Source organism: Artibeus jamaicensis, unplaced genomic scaffold, assembly GCF_021234435.1.
Source record: "Artibeus jamaicensis isolate MK-2021 breed Jamaican fruit bat unplaced genomic scaffold, CSHL_Jam_final scaffold_11, whole genome shotgun sequence".
Lineage (NCBI taxonomy): Eukaryota > Metazoa > Chordata > Mammalia > Chiroptera > Phyllostomidae > Artibeus > Artibeus jamaicensis.
The window spans coordinates 708,812-719,733 of NW_026522027.1; the positions used below are offsets into that span (position 1 = coordinate 708,812).

General features: G+C 42.5%; 1 pseudogene; it reads left to right on the forward strand.

The window, feature by feature from the left end:
* Positions 1 to 477: 477 nt before the first annotated feature.
* On the forward strand, positions 478 to 1,366 carry LOC119053269 (60S ribosomal protein L6-like; annotated as a pseudogene).
* Positions 1,367 to 10,922: the final 9,556 nt, after the last annotated feature.

The window sequence follows — 10,922 nt, forward strand, 5'->3', positions numbered from 1 at the left end:
GAATACCTCTTCTTATCAATAATCCACTTCTGCTTGAGTGTTAAATTATTACACCTAAATAACCCAGAGGCCACAATACACAGGAACAAAAACAGAACCACAGAACAATGATATTTCCCCTTACCAGGGTTTCATTCCAAATACTCTAAGGACAGGCATGTGGAATTGTAAAAACAACAAAGAATCAAGACGCTGATGTCTGGCCTGAACTCCCCATCATGAAGGGTGCAAAATAGGGTCTTTTATTTATAGGCCTGCCCATGGCTGATGTGACAGGGATCAGCTTAGTTACTAGAGTTGTTCAGTTCCACAATAGAGTATCTCACATGTTTGAGAATTTACTGACAAAAAGCAAGTCTAAAAACTTTCTACTTCATCCAGAAGTTCATTGTAAAAGTTCAAAAGATGTATTTAGAGTTTAATAAACTAGAGGATGACATATTTTCCTATCTTGCAAGGCGGTGGGTGAAAAAACCGAGAAGCCGGATGCTAAGGAGAAGAAACCCCAAGCCAGGAAGGCTGATGCTGGTGGCAAGGTTAAGAAGGGGAAGCTCAAGGCCAAGAAGCCTAAGAAGGGGAAGCCCCACTGCAGCTGAAATCCCATCCTAGTCAGAGGAATTGGCAGGTATTCCCGGTCAGCTATGTATTCCCGAAAGGCCATGTACAAGAGGAAATACTCCGCAGCTAAATCCAGGGTTGAAAAGAAGAAGGAGAAAGTTATGGCTACTGTCACCAAGCCAGTTGGTGGTGACGAGAATGGTGGTACCCGAGTAGTGAAACTTCGCAAAATGCCTAGATACTATCCTACTGAAGATGTGCCTAGAAAGCTGTTGAGCCATGGCAAGAAGCCCTTCAGTCAGCATGTGAGAAAACCGCGGGCCAGCATCACTCCCGGACCGTTCTGATCATCCTCACTGGGCGCCACAGAGGCAAGAGGGTAATTTTCCTGAAGCAGCTGGGCAGCAGCTTGCTACTTGTGACTGGACCTCTGTCCTATAATCAAGTTCCTCTGTGTAGAACACACCAGAAATTTGTCATTGCCACCTCCACCAAAATTGACATCAGCGGTGTAAAAATCCCCAAGCATCTCACTGACGCTTACTTCAAGAAGAAGAAGAAGCTCCACAAGCCTAGACGCCGGGGTGGGGGGTGGTTTTTGACACCGAGAAAGAGAAATACGAGGTTACAGAGCAACACAAGGTTGATCAGAAAGCCGTGGACTCGCAAATTCTGCCAAAAATCAAAGCTATTCCCCAGCTCCAGGGCTACCTCCGCTCTGTGTTTGCTCTCACAAATGGCCTTTATCCTCACAAAATGAAGTTCTGAATTTCTTTTTAAAAGCCTAATTAAATAACTGATGTGTTTATAAAAATAGAGGTTGAAGACCAGGCATATTTCACATCCAGGCTGAGGGGCACACTTTCAAAATATCTAACACTTGACCACTAAAGATAAACACAGTATCACATTATAGAGATGGCTTAGTAGAACTCACGTGCTCCAAAGGTTGGAAGTAAACGCCTGCTCATGGCATTTCACTATGTCTATGACATCAGTGATGAAATGCCACTGCTGATAAAGTCAGCTCCAGTGATAAGCAATTTCAGCAAAGCATAAGTTGTGGGGACATACACATCTGTGACCATTCAGAGATCTGCCTCCTCTATGAGGCGTTTATGGCTCCAATAGTCTGAGCCATGCTGGTCACATCCTCCAGACTGAAGAACAAGTTGCTGTACTTGTACCTTTATCTCATCAATCATAAAAGGATAAAAATTAATTTGTGAGGCCTCTGGTGAGAACTAGACAATTACATGCTGATGTCCTCCATTTGCAGCAAGACCATGCCTTTTACAGAAATGGAACCACAGTTGCAGACGGGCTGTATTCCTCAGGCAACATGGAAAGTCTGAATGGGGAATATAATCTGACCAGGTGGTTAGAAAAACTCATCATGACCTGGGTGCTACCACACCCACCAACCTAAGGTCAGGTAGGGAGAGCAGCATCCATCACAGATGGGAGTGATACAACCTGGGATAGACAAAGACAGGTGGCTGAGAACATTGATATCAACCAATCTAGTACAGTGACCTGTTAAACTCTTGTAGACTCACAGAAAGCTCTCTTTGAGGAGTCAACAAAGAAATAAAAGACTCCACTCACTGAACATTTATTCCAGACCTTAACCCTACTCTCCCATACACACACTCTTTTAGTCTCTCCCTTACCTGTCACCAGATTTCTCTTCATTTATTTACTCACTGACAGAAAAATTCCCTAAACTGGGTAACTTGTTGACTCAACTGACACACATGTTGTGCAGAAATTAAATTTGACATCTTACAAAACTCCCAGACCCTATGAAATCTGTTACCCCACACCACACTTTGAGAGCCAGCTTTACACATTTCTTCTGTGTCAGAACTGGAGACTGGGCACCCTGGCCCTTAATTGGGTTTTTACCCCCAAGACTGGCCTTCGTCCTTTACCTTTCATAGGTTTCATCTCAACCTTTGTTCTCCTCTGACTACTCTTTACTCCACCTTTCTTCCTGATACAAATCTCTAACCTAACTCAGCTCATCTTTTGCATTTGTGGTGTTTCAATCTTACATTTTCTCGTCACTGTCAGTACTCAAACCTCTCACCCCCACTAGACATTCAGCTATTTTCTCCCATGTGAAAAATATGTTTATTTAAAATGAACAAAGTTCTTGAATAAACATTTTTATCAAGGAAGATATGCAAAAGGACAATGAACAAATAAAAAAGCCTCATATTGAGTATAATTTGGAAATTGCAAATCACAAAATTCAAGGTCAGAGTGGTTGCTTCTGATGTTTGGTTGAGGTATTACGTCTGTGCAGGCACAGAGAGAATGTTACCCTGTATGGTCCCTTTTGAGCACAAAAGGTTTCTTCAATTAGAGTTCATGAATTTCACCTCTCAGCCAACTTGTTTGTTAAAAAAATAAGGCAGGGTTTTTTATGATATGACAAATATATTGGGATCCCAGTGATGAGATATTTAATTCCTCTTGTTTTCTATTCCAGAAATAACACAAATTTTCTCAGGTGTCTGTTGACTACTGGGGTTTGATCATGGAAATACAGTGAACTGGAGGTCAGAGACTACCCCAAACTTCTTCTGAATCTTCACTTACCAGTTGTCTGGCCTGGTGGACAAGGTGTTATTCCATCAAGCTGCACACACTTCCCTCATCCAATGGAGGTGTGTTCCTGTGAGGCACCATTTCCCAGGTCATCCTACAGACTTAAATCTGAACCAAATAACACATTGGGACCAGGAACAGACTGTTAAACATCTGAATACTCAGGCCACTGGGCCAAAAGGTGTGTGAGGACATCCAAGCTGAGTGTGACTGACATGAGCCAGTGAGCCAATAAGTAATAGCAAAGAGTCCAAAAATGAGCTAGAAAATTCAGGGAAACAGGCAGGAGCTATGTGTGGCAGTAGAACCATGTGCTCTGTCCTTGGCCATTTTATTTATTCTCCCTCTGCTGAGGGCAGGTGAGGACTTGTGCAAATGCACTAATGTGAGGCAGCAATGGGACAGCAGGGAAGTACCTAAATTCTGGCCTTTGTACACCATTTCTGTGTGGTGGTGTTGGAAATCACCCTGCCTCGTTTCAGAAGCTGTAACACACCCAGAGCTAAGGACGGGTGAGCAACCTTCTTACCATAAGGAGACAAATCTTATCTCCTTGGCAAGAGTGCTGCTTCTGCTCCTTTAAATTCATCCATAACTGGCTGCCAATTCTTTGTTTGTTAGCCAATGACAGGTAAGATTCCCCAAGGGGGTATCCACCTAAGACAGGTATAATCACCTGCAGGCCCCAGGGAAAGACTTGTGGGCTATGGAGAAATGGGTGATGGACACTCACCACTCATCTTTTAAAAAGGCTGAGTCCTCATTTTGTCTGTGAGAAGTCTCCTAATCTCAAGGTTGCCTTACTTCCCTGGCTTAACTTAAGCCTGAAACAATGACAAAAAGCAGTGCAGCCCTGTGCTGGGAAGTGGGTGTTCCCAAGGATGATCAGGCCTAAGAAAAAATATGTAAAATACTGTGAAACCTGCTTTGCTAATAATGCTCTCAAGTATATCATAAGGGTCCGAGCAGGAAATGAGTTTGTTTCCCTAAGTCTTGTAGCCTTTCAGCTAACAGACTCTGAAGCAGAATAAGCCCTCATAGTTCTTTGTGTGCTATCTATTGTTTGATCCTTCCTGCTTCAAAATAATTAATGAACTTTGCCTGTATTCCTGTGTTAATTGAACTAAAAAAAAAGCCTTTTCTGGCAAGGGCTGAGGCACTCTGTACTTTAGGGAGTAGCTGTGCCATCCCTTTTCCTCCACAGGACTCAGTAGTCCATGTGAATTTGTCTCATATCTCATCCATAATGCCACGGGCACTATGGGCTGGTGTCTGCGTCATGGTGCTAATAAAATAGCATTTGAAAAAATTAAATTTTTATATGTAAAAATTATTATTAATGTTTTTAAGGCCTAAGACCAATGCAGAAAAGAATAATTCTCCAGAGAGAAGCAAAGCATCTGAGTCATGAGTTTCATCCCCTGGAGGTACAGGACACCTGTTTGTGTGGTTAGAACTTCAAGGAATCTACATGCAAGTTTGAGTGTTTTTTTTTTTAAGATTTTATTTATTTTTTAGAGGGGAAGGGAAGGAGAGAGGGAGAGAAACATCAATGTATGATTGCCTCTCGTATGTCCCCTTTTAGGAACTGGCCTGCAACCCAGGCATGTGCCTGACTGGGAATCAAACCACAGTTGTTAGGTTCGCAGGCCTGCACTCAATCCACTGAGCTACACCAGCCAGGGCTCCAAGTACTAGTGTTTGAAAGATTTCAGTGTAAGTGTTCTGGAAGAGGAAAGTGTGTCTGTTAGATGTGCATTATGGGTCTTGTTGTTCTCAGGGCTAAGAAGGCTGCAGAGGGTCTGTGGACAGAGAGCAGTGCAGTGTGCATATCACAGGGAGTAGAAACAAGTTTCTTAGGGAGGCCAATCTCTAGTCTGCTCTTGGAGACTATTCTGGAAGTCCGTTTTCACTCTGCTTCCAAATATATAATTAAAAATATTAAATTAAATTAATCATTTTCTATCCTTAAAAATAGCCAGCCATTTATGAAGTAGTGATGATTCTTGTTCCTGACTTAAGGAATATAATTTTCTAGTTCTATACTCCCAATATTAGCAACAAACTAGCAAAAAACCCAGAGAAACCTTGTAAGTGCCTATCTTTGATCAACTGCACAAAGAACCAAACATTTCTGGTTTCTTGGACAAATCTTAATCAGTTTCATATGCCGAGTGACAGGACATGTTTTTTGATTTGATTACTTACAACCACAAAATATTTTAATTTTAGTTATGGCAGGAACATAAAATTATTATCACGTGTCCTATATTTGCACTGTGAACAAAACCAGTCCCTGCCTCCTACAGTTGGACATTATGTCTGGTATTTCTCACAACAGTGCACTTTGCTATAAAACTACCTGAGTCTCTTTTTTTGCTGTTTCAGAGTGATCACAGTAAGGTTCTGGCTTCTTTCAGCCACGCTAATGATATCTGCTCTGAACAATGGCATACCCCCCAATGTAACCGAAGTTATCTCTAAACAACATGTTTTGTGGTTGCTTACTGCTTTTTCACTTTTACACATTACCTAACTTAACATTTTCCCTTTTAGAAGAGGAAAACTCACTCGCTTTTTTTTCACATTCATCAACACACACACACACATACACAGACATACTTCTTTCTATTGTGTATCTTCAATATTTTTCTAAAGACCAAAATGTAGTATAGATCTTATTGTATAGGTTTAATGCTATTCATATTTGAGCCAAATAACTCTGATTACCTTAAATTTAAATCTCTGAAGTATATCATAAATGAAAAATTCCCTTCTGTGAGCAATATGTGTGGGGAATGTGGTTCTGCTCATTAGACAAACATAATGGTGTAAACAAGGAAGTAGAAAAAAAGCCGAAATTCTTCATATCCATTACACCTCCTCCAAGTTGCCTTGGGTTAGGTCCACCCACTGGTGGTTCCATTACAAATGGCATGTCCCAATAGGTCAACCCATTATTTTTAACCTAGGGTTACTCTTAGGGGTGGAACCAGGGGAAGTATTATCAAGTGAATATGCAAGGTTCTGTGTTCAAAAGTCAAAAGAACTTCAGAAGTGTGAAAGCAGAACATTAAACCTACAGCAGTTTCTTCTAACTGCCTACACATATTGTCAGCCCATGAAGCTGGTCCTCCTTAGCAGGGAAAGTGTATGTGTTCATTCCCCATGAATATTTAATACAAATATAAAATTCTTCTCTAAATAGTAATAAAAGTTTTAGGTATATGAATGAATTAATTCTATTTATTCCAACAATTATAAATGTATGTTTTTTTGTAATTTTGTTCCAGTTTATTGGCTAAACAATTATTTATTTTTATTTGTTTGTCTGTTTATGTATTTTTAGAAATAAATTATTGTGGCTTATGTAATGAAGTAATTTCTACAGCAGATTACACTTTAAAAGCAGTTACATGTGTGTGAATAATGCACAATCAATAAGATTCCTCTTAAATCTTTATTTCAAAGACTTTTCCCATCTCTCCACTTAGCAATACAAAGCATTCTTTTTTTTTTTTGTAGAGAAAATAAGCAACATTTTCTACTAAAAGAAGGCAGACAATTCATGGTCTGGTTCATATAACAAAAATTATAATTTTTTAAATTCAAACTTCTCCTCCTTTCTTTCCAGTATTTTTTGAATGAAGGATGTTTAGTGTAAACTTTATTGTGTCTGTTTAATTCTATTCACTTTTGATCCACCAAAAGAGTTTACCTAAGAATTTGAATCTTGAAGTATATCAGAGATGAAGAACTAACCTTCTGTGAGCTAGACAGGTGAGGGTGAAATAGTTTGCTCATTAGACACTTGTAGTCACACAGATAGTATATACATAAAGCTCAAAACTCCTCTAATCACTTCATAAGCCGCCCCCCCCACCCCACCTCATTTACTTTGCACAGGTGCTGCTTTCTGGTGATCACATTTCAAATGGAACCTCTCAATAAAGTCAAAATGTTTTGTTTTTTTTTTTTTTATCCCCTGGTCATGCCTAGGAGCCAAAGCAGAAAAAGTCAGTGTCAAGTGAATGCCAGACTCCTTGTTGAAAGGACAATAAGCTTTTCAGGATGGTGAAGTCAGAGTATTAAACCTAACTGCAGCTCTTAGTGACTGCACAGAGTATGAACCCATGAAGCTAAACCTACCCAGAAAAGCAAATGAATGTGTTCATTCTCCAAGTCAATATCACACCAAACTCAAGTCACAAAAGTCATACAGACTTACTGCTAATGTAATCCTTAATGGTTTGAACTATAGGCTTTTTTGCTAGAAATGATCAAAAGGGCAAATTTTCTAAATGCCTCAGTAGACACATGGGCTCTTAAGGGTGGAAGTGTATGCCTACTAATGTTGATACTTTTCAGACAATGACATTAGTGATACCAGTGACACCATGGAAAACATCAGTTGCAAGAATGGGAATTTTATGCAAAACATTACACCCACATCTGTGACCAGTCAGGAATCTACCACACAGTTTGGGCTATGCTGGACCTACCCTGCAGAGTAAAAGACATGTTTAGTGCTTCTACCTCATTCAGCTAATGCTAGAAAAATGAAAGGTGCTTTATGAAGCTTCTGGTTTGACCCAATAAGAGAATAACATTCAGAATTCTAGGCTTCAGGGCAAGGCCATGCTTTCTAAAGCAATACAGCAATAGCTCCTGACAGGCTTTTAACTCCCAGAGGAGTCACATTGTCTAAATATGGGCTGTAATGTCACAAGGTAGCCAGACCTTCTCAGGTTTGGGTTCTCTTGCATGCAGGGATGTTAAGGTCAAGAAGGAAGAGAAGCACCCATCACAAATAGAAGTGGTAGATCATACGAGACAAGGGAAGTTGACCCAGATGATTAACATCTAATTTTTAAGCAAGGCACCTGTCACATAGCTTTCAGCATAGAATGACATGAAGTTTAAAGTCACTTTCAACAAAGAAGTCAGTCTCAACTGGTAGTTTTTTTCTGGCCCTCAATTTCCCATCCAAAACACACACACCATCAGTGACTATTTTAGCCCCTCCCTGGCACTTAGGCAGCCTACTAACACACAAATCCTCTAAAATATGTATAACTTGTTGACTCAGCTGAGGCAAATATTATGTTATGGGATTGAGTTTTAGTTATTCACAGCTCTCCAAGGCCATGTGAAAATGGTGGCCCTCAGACCACACTTTGAGAGCCTGCTGCATAAATTTCCCTTGGGTTGAAATTGAGACTGGACACCATGGACCTTCAATCTTTTCCTCATCCTCAAACCTGTACTACATTCCCCATCTTTGCCAGGCTCTATTGCAGCCCCTCTGCTAGCCTTACTACCACCCGCTCCAAATTCCTCCCTGAATAAAATTTCTGTCTTCTTGGAGCCCCCAATTTTACAAATCTTCATCACTTCTCAGAATCCTAGTCCCCAACAGGAAGCTAATCTCATCTCTCCTTTGATTCTTATTCCATATCTTATGTTCCATAACAATTTTTGCCTAGTACATATGGTTTTCCCTTTTACACTATTCTTAGAACACTAATCTGAGTCTTCAAAACCATATTTTTTTGCCAACCCTGTGTTTCTCCCCACATATCCATTCTAGTCTGGGAGTCTAGCTCCCCGCTCTTAACTGCACAAGCTCCAGTGGTCCTGTTAGAGTCGAGGAGGAAATAAGTTGTTTGTACTAGAAACCGCAGCCACCCCCAGGCAGGTGTTCCAGAGAGTTAGGAATTGGTCAAAACGTATAGAGGGCTTCTATGTGTCAGGAGTAGTTGTTAAGTGCTTCACACCTGAGCTCGTTTATTGCTAACTGCCACCTTTGCTTCTGGAAACCCGCTTGCTTGCCCGCTTCTATAAAAACCCTAGCCTGGAAGTGTTAGGCGCGACTCTCATTTGCAGCCATTTTGGCACCGTGTCTCCGGACACCCCGAGAGTTCGCCCCTGCGCAGGTAAAACTTTGAAACGTTGGCCAATAAAACATCTTTGACTGCTTGACCATCTCCGACCCTTCTTGCTTGTGAGAGCGGAATGTAACATTTGGAGGCTCTGGTGAGATTTACACCCTCTCCCCCAGATTTTCCAGGGCCGATGACTGGATGGGCTGCTCGAGCAAATGTAAGTAACAAGGACCCTCTTTTGGTTTTGGAAGTCTAGACTGCTTAACCCTGAGGTGGTAGGTAAGACGTTACCAACAGTCCACCCAGGGGCTCCCAGAAGAGGGGACGCCCTCGGGAGTAGTGACTAGGTCACTTAGTTTTCAGTTCCACTCTGTGACTAGGTCAAGGAGTGTCAGTTCCCTTTTTGTGCTGTGCTGCGCTGCGAGAGACGTATGCCTGAGAACCACGGTTCTCCTGTGTGTGATAAGAGGTTGTGTCTGTTCGTGTGTTTACTGTTAGTCCTGATTATAACCTTCCTTGCCTCTGAAATTCCCTGGGTCATCTGGCGCTCCAGGATGGGCCAGAGCGGATCTGTGCCCGGGTCACCCCTTGATTGCCTGTGAAACAATTTCTCTGACTTTCAGAGGCGCACCAGCGGATATGGTGGACCCTCAGCCAAATTGAGTGGCCCATCGAGGGAACCTTTGATCTTCCCCTCTTGTTTGCTGTCCGCGCTACTGTGTACCGGGTGCCCCATCCGGACCAATTTGTTTACATTGATGTCTGGGTGGACATAGCCACCCAGCGCCCTGGGTATATTCGGAAGTGCATGCAGACTAACAAAAGAGGGCGGAGAGCTATCTGTGTAACTACAGAGCAGAAAGGACTGAAAAAGGAACTTGTGAAGGGAAATCCAAATGTGGGGGGTTCTCGCACTGCAACCCCAGCTAGACCCAGGTTATACCCTGTCCTGCCCGGTCAGCCTGAGGATCTTTTGGATCCAGCCCTAGTGCCGCCCCCATACCTAATCCAACCTCAGCCAGACTCTTCCCAAGAGGGAAAAAGATTTCAGAGCCAGCCCCATCATTGCGGCACTCAGTACGGGGGGGCACAGGCCTCCCAGGCGGAGCAGATGCAGCCGCTGCAATTTTACCTCCTCAGACAGGGGCGGCTATTTTACCACTGCGAGAGGCCCCCACCGCGCCGGGTGCACCGCGAGCTCCCCCACGCTTCATTTATGTACCCTTCTCTATTAGTGATTTATACAATTGGAAGCACCAGAACCCCCCTTTCTCAGAAAAGCCACAGCGGTTGATTTCCCTTTTAGAAACTATTTTCAGAAACCACCAGTCCACTTGGGATGACTGCCAGCAAATTCTGCAAACCCTGTTTACCTCAGAGGAGAGAGATAGAATTATGAGAGAGGCAGCGAAGGCTATTATGGGGGAAGAGGGGACGACTGCAGGAGGGAGGAAAGAATTAGAGGATGTCCTACCCTCCCAACCTCCAAATTGGGATCCGAACTCGAGCGGCGGAAGGGAAGCGCTCCTCCAATATCACCGGGCTCTACTGAGGGGACTTAAGGCAGCAGCAAGAAAGCCCACACATTTTAGTAAAGTAAGTGAGATTATTCAAGGGCGGGACGAATCGCCCAGAGCCTTCCTAGAACGGCTAATGGAGGCATAGAGGGTATATACCCCATTAGATCCTGAGGCGCCCGAGAATAGAAGACTAATTAACATAGCCTTTGTAACCCAAGCAGCCTCAGACATTAGAAAGAAATTACAGAAGCTCGAAGGGTTTGAGGGAGAAAATATAAGCAAGCTCCTAGAAATAGCACAGAAAGCTATATGTAAACAGGGATGACCCAGAGGTAGGGAGAGC